Here is a 15,566-nt window from a genome sequence, read left to right as displayed (position 1 = left end):
ATGGTAAAGAATTTGCCTGTAATATGGGAGACCTGGGTTCGATCCCTAGGTTGGGAAGATCCCCTGGAGGAGAGCATGGCAACCCACTCCAATATTCTTGCCTGGGGAATCCTCATGGACAGAGGAGCCTGGCGGGCTACAGTCCTTGGGTTCACAAAGAGTCAGACATTACTGAGCAACTAAGCACAGCACAGATTTTTCTGACAGGCAAAGGCTCTCTTACATAGATTCATCCTAGTTTATATAAAAGTCACTGAAAGCTTAAAGTTGTTTGTATTTTCCTCCACTTAAGACATTCTTCTTGAGGATGTGCCTAATATTGTGTAACTAGAATCTTGAGACACTACTTATATAATTGGAAAAGAAACTGAGAATTCCATATACGGATAAAAAATTTATTTATGACTCTAATCCCTTTTTCTTGGTTTGTTTTTTGTGTTGGACTTCTTAGCATGATTTGGATGTGGAGGGATGTCTTTTGTAGTTAATTAGAAATAGTATCTCATAGACTGTTATAATTTTTAGTACTTTGATCTAAATTCTTGACTTGTTTTGTTCACATTTATTTCTGTAGAAGAACATGTTTTTTCATTTAGACTCTCAAAGTCAACATTACTCATTTCTGACAACGAGTACACATTCTTTCTTGAGTGTTTGTATATCAGTACTATATCCTGGTTTCCTAGGTTATAGACTTTGGATACATGGTTGGGCTTTTCTTTGCCATCCCATTTTCTTTTCTCAACTTCACCATCCCCTACGTGTGTCTTCTCTCTTTGGGAATGAGATCATCTGAGCTCCTAGGCATTCTTTGTATACGATTTAGTTAGCAGCTGGTGCATCTGTTGGTTTTAAGAGATTAGTATATAGTCAAAGTTCATCAGCACACTTTTAATAACTGCCATCTCTGGGGGTATAAAACAAGATAAAATATGGTCCTTGCCCTCAAAAAGCTCAATCTTGTAGGGGAAAACATACACATACTTGACAAATGCCAGACACATTTAAAATCTGCTGGGGATATATTTGGCAACCCACTCCAGTGTTCTTGCCTGGAGAATCCCAGGGATGGGTGAGCCTGGTGGGCTTCTGTCTATGGGGTCACACAGAGTTGAACACAACTGAAGCGACTTAGCAGCAGAGGATATATTTAATATGGTATAGTTGACAGTGCATGGTGTGTGGCTAGTGTTTGTAGCTTATGTGGTATATGTTCATTCTTGAGTTCATGTTGTGGTTGGATTTATCTCTTAAGACTATAATGCAAAGTGTGTTGGATGGATGCTTAAATTATTAATAATAATTTAGGTTCAACCACATAAATATACAGGTTTGTGTATTTTGAAAAAAAAGGATAAAAAACTTATGAAAGTGTTATTTACCTATTTAAAATAAAACCTGCTGGTGTGGCTAAGTCATTTCAGTCGCGTCCGACTCTGTGACCCCATAGACGGCAGCCCACCAGGCTCCCCCGTCCCTGGGATTCTCCAGGCAAGAACACTGGAGTGGGTTGCCATTTCCTTCTCCAATGCATGAAAGTGAAAAGTGAAAGGGAAGTCGCTCAGTCGTGTCTGACCCTTTGCGACCCCATGGACTGCACCCTACCAGGCTCCTCCATCCATGGGATTTTCCAGGCAAGAGTACTGTGTGAAGTGCCATCGCCTTCTCCAAAAATAAAGTCTGCAAAGTTATAAAGAAGACAGTGAAAACCATATACTATCTCCAGCTAGAAATAAATTATCATTTATATTTGGGGGTAGAGACTCTAGATTTGACTGTGGTTCAGATCATGAACTCCTTATTGCCAAATGCAGACTGAAGTTGAAGAAAGTGGAGTAAACCACTAGACCATTCAGGTATGACCTACATCAAATCCCTTATGACTATACAGTGGAAGTGAGAAATAGATTTAAGGGACTAGATCTGATAGACAGAGTGCATGGTGAACTATGGGCAGAGGCTTGTGATATTGTACAGGAGATAGGAATCAAGACATCCCCAAGAAAAAGAAATGCAAAAAAGCAAAATGGCTGTCTGAGGAGGCCTTACAAAGAGCTGTGGAAAGAAAGGAAGCCAAAAGCAAAGGAGAAAAGGAAAGATATACCCATTTGAATGCAGAGTTCCAAAGAATAACAAGGAGAGATAAGAAAGCCTTCCTCCATGATCAATGCAAAGAAATAGAGGAAAACAATAGAATGGGAAAGACTAGAGTTCTCTTCAAGAAAATTAGAGGTACCAAGGGAACATTTCGTGCAAAGATGGGCTCAATAAAGGATAGAAATGGTATAGACCTAACAGAAGCAGAAGATATTAAGAAGAGGTGGCAGGAATACGCAGAAGAACTATACAAAAAAGATCTTCACGACCCAGATAATCATGGTGGTATGATCACTCACCTAGAGCTGGACATCCTGGAATGTGAAGTCAGGTGGGCCTTAGGAATCATCACTACGAACAGAGCTAGTGGAGGTGATGGAATTCCAGTTGAGTTATTTCAAACCCTAAAAGATGATGCTGTGAAAGTGCTGCACTCAATATGCCAGCAAATTTGGAAAACTGAGCAGTGGCCACAGGACTGGAAAAGGTCAGTTTTAATTCCAATCTGAAAGAAAAGCAATGCCAAAGAATGCTCAAACTACCGCACAATTGCACTCATCTCACACACTAGTAAAGTGATGCTTAAAATTCTCCAACCAAGCTCAGCAATTCGTGAACCATGAACTTCCAGATGTTCAAGCTGGTTTTAGAAAAGGCAGAGGAACCAGAGATCAAATTGCCAACATCCACTGGATCATCGAAAAAGCAAGAGAGTTCCAGAAAAACATCTATTTCTGCTTTATTGAATATGCCAAAAACTTTGACTGTGTAGATTGCAATAAACTGTGGAAAATTCTTCAAGTGATGGGAATACCAGACCACCTGACCTGCCTTTTGAGAAATCTGTATACAGGTCAGGAAACAACAGTTATAACTGGACATGGAACAACACACTGGTTCCAAATAGGAAAAGGAGTACGTCAAGGCTGTATATTGTCACCCTGCTTATTTAACTTATATGCAGAGTACATCATGAGAAACGGTGAGCTGGAGGAAGCACAAGCTGGAATCAAGATTGCCGGGAGAAATATCAATAACCTCAGATATGCAGATGACACCACCCTTATGGCAGAAAGTGAAGAACTAAAGAGCCTCTTGATGAAAGTGAAAGAGGAGAGTGACAAACTTGGCTTAAAGCTCAACATTCAGAAAACTAAGATCATGGCATCCGGTCCCATCACTTCATGGCAAATAAATGGAGAAACAGGGGAAACAGTGTCAGACTTTATTTTTTGGGGCTCCAAAATCACTGCAGATGGTGATTGCAGCCATGAAATTAAAAGACGTTTACTCCTTGGAAGGAAAGTTATGACCAACCTAGACAGCATATTGAAAAGCAGAGACATTACTTTGCCAACAATGGTCTGTCTAGTCAAGGCTATCATTTTTCCAGTGGCCATGTATGGATGTGAGAGTTGGACTATAAAGAAAGCTGAACACCAAAGAATTGATGCTTTTGAACTGTGCTGTTGGAGAAGGCTCTTGAGAGTCCCTTGGACTGCAAGGAGATCCAACCAGTCCATTCTGAAGGAGATCAGCAGTGGGATTTCTTTGCAAGGAATGATGCTAAAGCTGAAACTCCAGTACTTTGGCCACCTCATGGGAAGAATTGACTCATTTGAAAAGACCTGATGCTGGGAAAGATTGAGGACAGGAGGAGAAGGGGATGACAGATGATGAGATGGTTGGATGGCATCACTAGTTCAATGGACATGAGTTTGGATGGACTCTGGGAGTTGGTAATAGACAGGGAGGCCTGGCGTTCTGGCATTCATGAGGTCGCAAAGAGTCGGACACGAGTGAGCAACTGAACTGAACTGTGTCTTTAAATCTTATGAATATATGAACTCTAGATTTGTCTTTTTGTGTACACATATAACTTTTTTTATACATACATATGTATATCACATACATACTATTTTGTAGCCTGCCTTTTTCACCTAATATTTAGAATTCACATAAGTAAGCACTTTGACCAGTGAGGGTCTTTTTATAAACCTAGTGGTTTAAGTTTTAGGAATTATTACAGGCAACCTATATGTATTCAACCAACTCTCTCCTCTCCTCTTGAGAGAGCTTCTTTGTTCCTTTTAGCTATGATATTAAAATCCTTTTGAGATTTCTCTTAGAACTTCCACTTTCTGGTGTGTGAAGGTGTCAGATTCAGTTACTCTGAATTTCTACCATGGTTTGAATGAGTTATGTGACAAGTTCAGTAAATGAGAGGCCATGAGCAATATTTTGTTGGGGGCTAGTCTCAGTCTGTTAGTGTCTTCAATTAACATTTGTTTGTGGTGTTATTAATAGAATTTTTATAGGACTAACACTATACCCAACACCTTTTGGATAAGTTCCTAAAATCTTTATAGTGTGTTAGTCTCTCAGTCGTGTCCAACTCTTTGCAACCCTATGGACTGTAGCCTGCCAGGCTCCTCTGACCATGGGATTTTCCAGGCAAGAATACTGCAGTGGGTTGCCATTTCCTTCTCTAGGGATCTTCCTTACCCAGGGACTGAACCCAGATCTCCCGCATTGCAGGCAGATCCTTTTATTTTCTGAGCCACCAGGGAAGCCCCCAAATCTTTACAACATAGCATTATTTTACCTATCATTCTGTCTGGGACTCCCCCCATTAAATTGAACATGCTATATGCATTTATTTTATTTTTAATTAAAAAATTTTTGGCTACACTCTGCAGCTTGTGGGATCTTAGTTCAATCAAGGATTGAGCCCAGGGCCCTGATAATGAGAGCACCAAGTCCTCACCATTGGAGGCCAGAGAATTCCCATGATACATGCATTTATAATTTGAATTCTTTTGCATCAGCACCAGGAACTACAGCTGAGTTTTGGAGCAGATGTACAAATTTTAGCTCAACCTGTGGCTTTAGACTTGTCAGTTACTGGAGTTCCACAACCAGTCTTGTTTATAATTTCTCCTTAGACATTGCATGCTTCACAAATGATTTCCCAGGATCTAATGGTTGGTCTTCAACTTGAACTTGACCCTAGAAATGGGAATCAGGCATTAACTAAATTACCAAATGCCAATCAAATTTCTAGTTTCTTATCAGTTAATCACCTCCAGCTTTGTCAAATTATTCTTTTGCCCAACTTGCGAGCAGTGCACAGAACGCTGGTGGTACAGCTTAGCTCCCTTCTAATTGCATTGAGGTGCATTCGAGGGCCCATTAGCCTTCACAAAAGATACATTCAGTATCCTAGCCATAATCAGTGGTATATCAGAAGTCTGTAGTTCCAGATTCTTCAGTTCCACAAAGCCAGACTGCATTTAGAGAAGCATTGTTTCTAAGCCTCTATTCAGCAGCAGCCATTAATTTTACAACCTAAGATTATATTGTTGTTGTTCAGTGGCTCAGTAGTGTCTGATTCTTTTTGATCACATGGACTGCAGCACACAAGGCTTCCCTGTCCTTCACTATCTCCTAGAGTTTGCTCAAACTCATGTCCATTAAGTTAATGATGCCATCCAAGCATCTCTATCATCCCTTTCTCCTCCTGCCTTCAATGTTTCCCAGCATCAGGGCCTTTTCCAACGAGTTGGTTCTTTGCATCAGGCGGCCAAAGTACTGGAGCTTCAGCTTTAGCATCAGTCCTTCCAATGAATATTCAGGACTGATTTCCTTTAAGATTGATTGGTTTGATCTCCTTGCAGTCCAAGGGACTCTCAAGAGTCTTCTCTAGCACCACACTTCAAAAGCATCAATTCTTCAGCACTCAGCTTTCTTTATGGTCCAACTCTCACATCTGTACATGATGACTAGAAAAACCATAGCTTTAACTATACAGACCTTTGTTGGTAAAGTGATGTCTCTGCTTTTTAATATGCTGTCTAGGTTTGTTGTAGCTTTTCTTCCAAGGAGTAAGCATCTTTTATTAGATTGTTACAAATGTAATTGTAGTTTCAGACTATGAATTTTAAATCATTATATCTAGACTCAAACACATCTTTATTAATCACATCTTTATTAATCAAACTATAAACCATTACAGTCAACACATTTTTGCCAATGAGAAATAAGTTTGATTATTCTTGTAGTGTAAAAATCTGTGCTTCAGGATTCGATGAACTCTTGGAAATCATTTTCTGCATTCTGCTGGTCGTGGAAGCATTTTCCCTGTAACAAGTTGTCAAGCAACTTTTTAGTTGCTTGAAAAGTGATAGTCAGTTGGCAAGAGGTCAGGGGAATATGGCAGATGAAGTAAAATATCCTAGTCCATTTCATTCAAGTTTTGAAGTGTGGTTGTATAACGTGTGGTTGGGCATTGTCATGGAGAAGAATTAGGCCCTTTCTGTTGACCAATGCTGGCTGCAGGTGTTGCAGTTTTCAGTGCATCTCATCAATTTGCTGAGCATATCTCTCAGATATAATGGTTTTTCCAGGATTCAGAAAGCTGCAGTGGATCCTACTAGCAGCTGACCACCAAACTGACCACGACCTTTTTTTTGGTGTAAGTTTGACTTTGGAAAGTGCTTTGGAGCTTCTTTTCACACTGAGCTGTTCACTTCTGGTTGTTGTATAAAATTCACTTTTTGTCGCACATCACAGTCTGATCGAGAAATTGTTCATTGTTGTTATGTAGAATAAGTAAAGATGACAATTCAAAACAACAATTTTTTGATTTTCGGTCAGCTCATGAGACACCCACTTACTGACCGTTTTTCACCTTTCCAATTTGCTTCAAATGCTGAATGACTGTAGAATGGTTGACATTGAGTTCTTTGGCAATTTCCCACGTATGATGATGGCTCTCAGTTGGTTGTTGTCAACTTCCGATGGCTGGCCACTACGCTCCTCATTTTTAAGGCGCTCATCTCCTTTGAAAAACTTCTTGAACCACTACTATACATTCGTTATCAATTCCTGGGCCAAATGTGTCGTTGATATTGTGAGTTGTCTCTGCTGCTTTATGACCTATTTTGAACTCAAATAAGAAAGTTTCTCAAATTTGCTTTTTGTCTAACATCATTTCCACAGTCTAAAATAAATATAAAATAAACAACAATCAATATATAAATCATTAGCAAAAAACATAAAGCAAGAAATGTACATTAAAAGAATATATAACATAACCACATTTAAGAATGTATCCAATATTAAACAGCAAATTTCAACAATGCAAGAACCACAATTACTTTTACACCAACTTAATAACATCACCACAGAAACATGTTCAGTGGGATTGTACTCTGAAAAATCTGAAACTCATGTAAGTTGCCAGTGTCATTCAGGCCCTGAAACAGCCATCTTATTCTGTTCAACACACTTATTCAGGACCACCTGCAGAACTGCCATCCTTCCCATTGAAGGCTTCTGAGCAGCTGCACCTTGTGATACTTCCGAGGAATAAGCTTCTTAACTCATCACAGCCGACTTACCCAATAAAGGCTTCCACACAGCCTATTTATTTACTACCATCCCAGAGCATCCTGTTTACACTGTACAACCTCTAGCATCACAACCAACCTATTCTATAGACTTCTTATCCAGCCCTACCTGTGGCATAGCCCTCTTATTTGGCCCCAGTCCAAGGGTAGCCTGTTTATACAGTGGAACCTCTGGTTTGGTCTCCTTTTCCAGACCAGCCAGAATGTATAATCCAAGCAGCTTACCCTGTGAAACCTATAGAACAGCCTGCTTACCAGGCATTTGAGTATGTCCCTTATTCAGAACACACTGCTTACACCATCTAGACAACTTAGCAGACAACCTTCATCACCCAGTGAGTATACAAAGTAAATTCTTCTGATTGCAAGCAAATACATATTACAAACTGCACATCAGGACTTTTACTCAGTACCACCTTATGTAGTGCAGACTTCTGAGCAACAAGCTTATTTAACACAACCCCAAGGTTCTTCAACATTGGAGCAAAAGACATAAGTCATATTTAACATTAACCTTAGATACACAAACACATTCTATTGAGCCTTTATTTAATGTGTAGAATTCAGCCTACCCAACAAACAGATGTCAGTTTTGGGCACCAGCAGCTAAAAGCCCATTCAATTAGCATTACATCTCGGAGGGCTGTGGAAGGACAGCTTCAACACCCGGCACAAATGTCCTTCATGCTGCTGCTGCTGCTGCTGCTGTTAAGTCGCTTCATTCGTGTCCAACTCTGTGCAACCCCATAGACAGCAGCTCAGCAGGCTGCCCCGTCCCTGGGATTCTCCAGGCAAGAACACTGGAGTGGGTTGCCATTTCCTTCTCCAATGCATGAAAGTGAAAAGTGAAAGTGAAGTCACTCAGTCGTGTCCGACTCTTAGCAACCCCATGGACTGCAGCCTTCCAGGCTCCTCCGTCCATGGGATTTTCCAGGCAAGAGTACTGGAGTGGGGTGCCATTGCCTTCTCCGAATGTCCTTCATAGGCCTCTTCAAAGACCCAGATCCAGCCCCCATACTTCTCTGCACAGCATTTCCAATCATATTAACAAGAAGCCAGGCTTCTCACTCAGCTTTCTTTCATCAGCAGCAGATGACTAATTTATCTCATAGGCAAGCACAGAAAAGCCACTGTGTACCCAAGAAGATCCCCTAAATCAACAGCAGTCTTTATATATCCAACGTGCTGCTTTCCAACAGCAGGTACCTCATTCACATGCACCTAAGCAGATTCAGCCATTACCAGGTATTCCAAAAGCCATTACACATGTGGCCCTGATTATATATCCTTTGCAAGAACAGTTGCAACCAGCGTCACTGAAGCACCAGCATGTAATACAGCCTTTTGAATAGCCTCGAGTGCTTCTGGCATTAGACAGGAATTAAACGTTTCCGCTGCAAAGAAACCTAGCACAGCAGTCCAGCCAGCATGCATTCAGCAGTAGTCTGCTGTCCAGCCACAGTGGCAGTCATCTTCTAGCTTAGCATTTCGTTCTGGGTCATCAGAAACACAATTACAACACCAAACTCTCATCCAGTTCTTGGATAGACCTTACAAATCAGCCATCTTCTTCTGTTCATTTGTCGCCACTTAGTATTCCAGTACAGGCTTCTACTGCCTCTCAGAGCATTTCTTTGTTACGGACAGAGCAGTATTTGCAAGGCCAACAAATTTCAAAGGTAAATTCTCCTGGGGGGAAAATATGGATGATTGTGCATTTTCTGTAATGTTCAAGGATCCAGGATATAGTGAGCTATAGTAAAAATGGCAATGGGACTGGAAGTCACAGTCCCTGTTCCTGGCTTTTTTCCTTAATCAGTAGGTAGCTTTGATTCAAGCCTTTTTAGCATTTCTTCATGAAAGAAGTGAAGGGATTAGACCAGATGATGTTAACAAAAAATATTTGAGCACCTACTTGGAATATATCAGTGAATAAAAGACAAAAATTCTTTCTGTCATTGAGTTTTGTTTCTAATGCAGGGAGACTGTCAATAACCACAATAAAAAGTAAATTATATAATACAGTAAAGGGTTGTTATTCAGTCACTCAGTCATGTCTGACTCTTTGCGACCCCATGGACTGTACCACACCAGGCTTCCCTGTCCTTCACTATCTCCCAGTGTTTGCTCAGTGGAGGCTAAGGAGGAAAGTGGGTTGCAATTTTAAATAAGGTGATGATCTGGGTAGGCCTCATTGAGAAGGTTGACAAATTCAGCACACACTTGAAAGAGGTGAGGGAGTCCTTAGTGCACATTTCAGGCAGAGGGACTTTGAGAGAAAAGTGGGTTTGGCATGTTTGAAGAACAGCAAGTCCTAATACGTTTCAAGTCTATGGCTATCTTACTGTTCTACATTTATTATATAGCATTGGATTTTATGGGATGATAATAATGAGCACTACTGAGTGATTCTTAGGTGCCAAATACTGTTCTAATGGCTCTATGTGTACTATCCTCAAAACAACCCTATGAATAGTAGCTTTCATTAAGGGTAATTGAGGTTCAGAGAGGTTAAATAACTTTCTGAGTATCATATGAGAGGGCCAGGATTTCAACCCAGACCACCTAGCTGCAGAGGCTGTTCCCTTAAATCATTACATCATCCATCCTCTTTAAAAGATAGCTATTCTCCCTGCCAGAATTTGAGTAAAAGAACATGATGACTTCAGTGAGATGTAGTTAACTCATGGGATCGATTGAATTAATTAAAGGTAGGAACTGAGAATTCACTTTATTTTTTCTCTTCTGTTCTGATTCAGGTATTTCTAAAGACTGAATTTATTGAGTTTAGCTAATAAAATGCTTTGAGGTCCTTAGGTGATAGATGTGCTATGAGTTTTTTTTCTTTTTACTGGTGATATTACTGTTTTAAACAGCTATGATCTTAAGTATTGTGTATTTTATGAAATTTCTTCTTCATCAGGGGCATAAAGTATAATGAATTCTAATGTGTGCATGTTAACTTCTATCAGGAATGATCAAGGATTAATAAAGGTCTTTGAAGTTTCTTCAAATCATGCTATTCCAGGACATTCCTTTAGAATAAATTTTTTCACAAGGTATTTTAGATTGGAATGTTCATTTCTGTGGGCATGTGTTGTATACTTTCCTTACCTAATTAAAAATTAGAAAAGACCCTGATGCTGGGAAAGATTGAAGGCAGGAGGAGAAGGGGACAACAGAAGACGAGACGGTTGGATGGAATCATCGACTCAATGGACATGAATTTGAGCAAGCTCCGGGAGATGGTGAAGGACAGGGAAGCCTGGCATGCTGCAGCTCATGGAGTTGCAAAGAGTTGGACATGACTAAGTGGCTGAACAACAAATTAAAATCGGCCCCCCAGCATTTTATTAAGAAGAATTTCAAAGATACAGAAAAGTTGAAGAAAAAGTGAATGTACATATATCTACCAGCCAGATTATACAGTTAATTTTTGTTGTATTTGGTCTATCTCTTATCTATCAACTACTTTATCCATTTATCAGTAAATTCGAAATTAAAGTTGCTGACATTAGTATATTTTATCCATAAACACTTCAGCATGCATATCATTGACTAGAATTCAGTATTTGTTTATATTTTTTAGTTTAAATTTTTTTTGAACTTTTTCCTTTTTTTAATTTAAATTTATTTATTTTAATTGGAGGCTAATTACTTTACAGTATTGTATTGGTTCTGCTACACATCAACATGAATCTGCCACGGGGGTGTACACATGTTCCCCATCCTGAACCCCCCTCCCACCTCCTTCCCCATACCATCCCTCCAGGTCATCCCAGTGCACCAGCCCCAAGGATCCTGTATCGAACCTGAACTGGTGATCCATTTCTTATATGATATTATACATGTTTCCGTGCCATTCCCCCAGATCATCCCACCCTCTCCCTCTCCCACAGTTTAAATTTATGTGCAGTAAAATGCAGAGATCATAATTCATTGAGTTTTGACAAATGCTTACACCTCTGTAACCCAAACCATTATAAAAATTTAAAAAAGATGTTGGCAAATATTTTCTGTAGGGTTTAGATAGTAACTATTTTAAGCTTTGTGCTCTATGTAGTCTCCATTGCATTTACTCAACTCTGCTATTGCATGTGTGAAAGCAGCCATAAACAATATATAAGATATTTGGCATGACCGTGTTCCAATACAACTTTATTCACAAAAATGATTGGTGTACCAGGTTTGGCTTGCAGGCTGTAGCTTGCCCACATGATAAACAATATTGCTATTACTGCAGAAATTTCCTTCATTCCCCTTCCCAGTCAGTGTCCAACCACACACCTCCCACCAGTTGACCACTGTTGATTTTTTTTTTTTCACCGTAGATTAATTTACCCTGCTCTAGACCTTCATAGAAATGGAATCACACAGTATGTACTCCTGTGTAAGATTTCTCTCATTCAGTATGTTTTAAAGATTGATCCATGTTGTGTGTATTAGTTTTTTTTGGGTGGGAGCTATTATGAATAAAGCTGTAATGAACATTCTTGTATAAGTCTTTCTGTTAATACATGTATTCATTTCTCCTGAATAATACCCAGTTGTAGAATTTGCTGGGTCATAGGATAGCTGTTTAACTTTTTAAGAATTCTCAGTTTTCCAAATTGGCTGCTAACACCAGCAATATATGAGAGATTCACACCCTTGCCAACATTAATTTTAGTTATTCTGGTGAGTATGTGTGTGTGTGCTTAGTCGCTCAGTCGTATCCAATTCTTTATGACTCCATGGAGTGTAGCCTGCCAGGCACCTCTGTCCATGGATTTTTTCAGGCAAGGAATATTGGAGTGAGTTGCCATTTCCTACTCCAGGGCATCTTCCTGACCCAGGGATCAAACCTGTGTCTCTTGTGTCTCCTGCATTTTCTGCATTTGCAGGAAGATTCTTTACCACTGCGCCACCTGGGAAGCCCCTGGAGAATGTGTAGTAGTACCTTATTGTGGTTTTAATTTGTGCTTCCCTGATGACTGATATTAAGCACCTTTTTGTATACTTAGTGGCCTTTGTCTGTCTTTATATGGGGTTATATCCTATGTAAATGCATCATAAATTGAAATAGAAAATGCTGTTAATATACTTAACTTACTGAACATCATAGCTTAACCTAGCCTACCTTACATGTGTTCAAATCATTTACACTAGCCTACAGTTGGGTAAAATCATCTAACACAAAGGCTATTTTATAATAAAGTCTTGAATATTTCTTGCAGCTTACTGAGCACTGTACTGAAAGTGAAAAACAGAATAGTTGTAAATGTATTGATTGTTTATTCTCATGATCACATGGCTGACTCAGGAGCTGTGGCTCACTGCCACTACCCAGCATCACAGAAAAGTATTATACTACATAGTTAGTCTAAGAGAAGTCAATATTCAAAAATAAAAGTACAATTTCTACTAAATGTGTATTGCTTTCACACCATTATATGGTTAGAAAAAATATTGTGTCAAAGACCAAAAGTCAAAGACCATCTGTATTCTTTCCCTATTGAATAGACTTGGCACTCTTTTTTTTAAGACATAGCACTCAATGAAAATCAGTTGAATATAAAAGCATGAGTCCTCCAATTTTGTTTTACTTTTTCAAGACTATTTTAGCATTTCTGTGTCGCTTGCACCTCCATATGATTTTAAAATCAAGTTTGCAAAAAGAAAAAGAATCTCCTCCCAATATCCAGGTTTTAATAGAGATTGATTTAGTTCTGAATAGTATTGTTCCCTAATAATAATCTTCCAATCCATCAACATGGGATATCTTTTCATTAAATTTTGTGTTCTTTAATTTCTTTCAGCAACATTTTATAGTTTTCAGTATACAAGTCTTACACCCTTATTCTTTTTTATGTTATTGTAAGTGAAATTGGTTTCTTAATTTCCTTTTTGGATTGCTCATTGGTGATGTATAGATATAACTGATTTTTGAGTGCTGTTCTGGTATTCTGTAACTTTACTAAAATAGTTTATTAGCTCTAATAGGTTTTTGTGGGTTTTTTTTTTTTTTTAGGGTTTCTTTTTTTTTTTTTTTTCTAATTTTATTTTATTTTTAAACTTTACATAATTGTATTAGTTTTGCCAAATATCAAAATGAATCCGCCACAGGTATACATGTGTTCCCCATCCCGAACCCTCCTCCCTCCTCCCTCCCCATACCATCCCTCTGGGCCATCCCAGTGCACCAGCCCCAAGCATCCAGCATCGTGCATCGAACCTGGACTGGCAACTCGTTTCCTACATGATATTTTACATGTTTCATTGCCATTCTCCCAAATCTTCCCACCCTCTCCCTCTCCCACAGAGTCCATAAGACTGTTCTATACATCAGTGTCTCTTTTGCTGTCTCGTACACCGGGTTATTGTTACCATCTTTCTAAATTCCATATATATGCATTAGTATACTGTATTTATGTTTTTCCTTCTGGCTTACTTCACTCTGTATAATAGGCTCCAGTTTCATCCACCTCATTAGAACTGATTCAAATGTATTCTTTTTAATGGCTGAGTAATACTCCATTGTGTATATGTACCACAGCTTTCTTATCCATTCATCTGCTGATGGACATCTAGGTTGCTTCCATGTCTTGGCTATTATAAACAGTGCTGCGATGAACATTGGGGTACACGTGTCTCTTTCCCTTCTGGTTTCCTCAGTGTGTATGCCCAGCAGTGGGGTTGCTGGATCATAAGGCAGTTCTATTTACAGTTTTTTAAGGAATCTCCACACTGTTCTCCATAGTGGCTGTACTAGTTTGCATTCCCACCAACAGTGTAAGAGGGTTCCCTTTTCTCCACACCCTCTCCAGCATTTATTATTTGTAGACTTTTGGATCGCAGCCATTCTGACTGGTGTGAAATGGTACCTCATAGTGGTTTTGATTTGCATTTCTCTGATAATGAATGATGTTGAGCTTCTTTTCATGTGTTTGTTAGCCATCTGTATGTCTTCTTTGGAGAAATGTCTATTTAGTTCTTTGGCCCATTTTTTGATTGGGTCATTTATTTTTCTGGAGTTGAGCTGTAGGAGTTGCTTGTATATTTTTGAGATTAGTTGTTTGTCGGTTGCTTCATTTGCTATTATTTTCTCCCATTCTGAAGGCTGTCTTTTCACCTTGCTAATAGTTTCCTTTGATGTGCAGAAGCTTTTAAGGTTAATTAGGTCCCATTTGTTTATTTTTGCTTTTATTTCCAATATTCTGGGAGGTGGGTCATAGAGGATCCTGCTGTGATGTATGTCGGAGAGTGTTTTGCCTATGTTCTCCTCTAGGAGTTTTATAGTTTCTGGTCTTAGGTTTAGATCTTTAATCCATTTTGAGTTTATTTTTGTGTATGGTGTTAGAAAGTGGTCCAGTTTCATTCTTTTACAAGTGGTTGACCAGATTTCCCAGCACCACTTGTTAAAGAGATTGTCTTTAATCCATTGTATATTCTTGCCTCCTTTGTCAAAGATAAGGTGTCCATATGTGCGTGGATTTATCTCTGGGCTTTCTATTTTATTCCATTGATCAATATTTCTGTCTTTGTGCCAGTACCATACTGTCTTGATAACTGTGGCTTTGTAGTAGAGCCTGAAGTCAGGTAGGTTGATTCCTCCAGTTCCATTCTTCTTTCTCAAGATCGCTTTGGCTATTCGAGGTTTTTTGTATTTCCATATTGTTTTTGTTTTTTGGTGGATTCATCATTTGTCAGGACTTTATGTAAGATATTATCATCTTTTTTTTTCCAATTTAGATGCTTTTATTTCTTTTTCTTCCTAATTGCTTTTTCTAGAACTTCCAGTAGTTGTTCCTGATCTTAGTGAGAAAGCTTTCAATGTTTCATCATTAAGTATGATGATCTTTTAATTAGTGTAATAGCCCCATAACTTCATCCTTAGTAATTCTTTCCTCTGAATTCTGCATTTTCTAATATTACATACCCACTCCTGCTTTCTTTTGACTAATGTTAGCATGATATATCTTTTGCCATCCTTCAGTTTTCAACCTGTTTATCTTATGTTTAAGTGAGTTACTTGCAAAAAGCACATTTGTAGTTGTTGTTCAGTTGCTAAGTCATGTC

General features: G+C 39.0%; 1 protein-coding gene across 4 annotated transcripts in view; it reads left to right on the top strand.

The window, feature by feature from the left end:
• The window catches only part of WNK3 (WNK lysine deficient protein kinase 3), a 190,972-nt gene that overhangs the window by 80,460 nt on the left and 94,946 nt on the right, over positions 1 to 15,566 (top strand). The window lies entirely within an intron of this gene.

This window comes from Bos taurus, chromosome X (assembly GCF_002263795.3).
Source record: "Bos taurus isolate L1 Dominette 01449 registration number 42190680 breed Hereford chromosome X, ARS-UCD2.0, whole genome shotgun sequence".
Classification (NCBI taxonomy): Eukaryota; Metazoa; Chordata; class Mammalia; order Artiodactyla; family Bovidae; genus Bos; species Bos taurus.
This window is presented reverse-complemented; position numbering and strand designations above follow the sequence as displayed.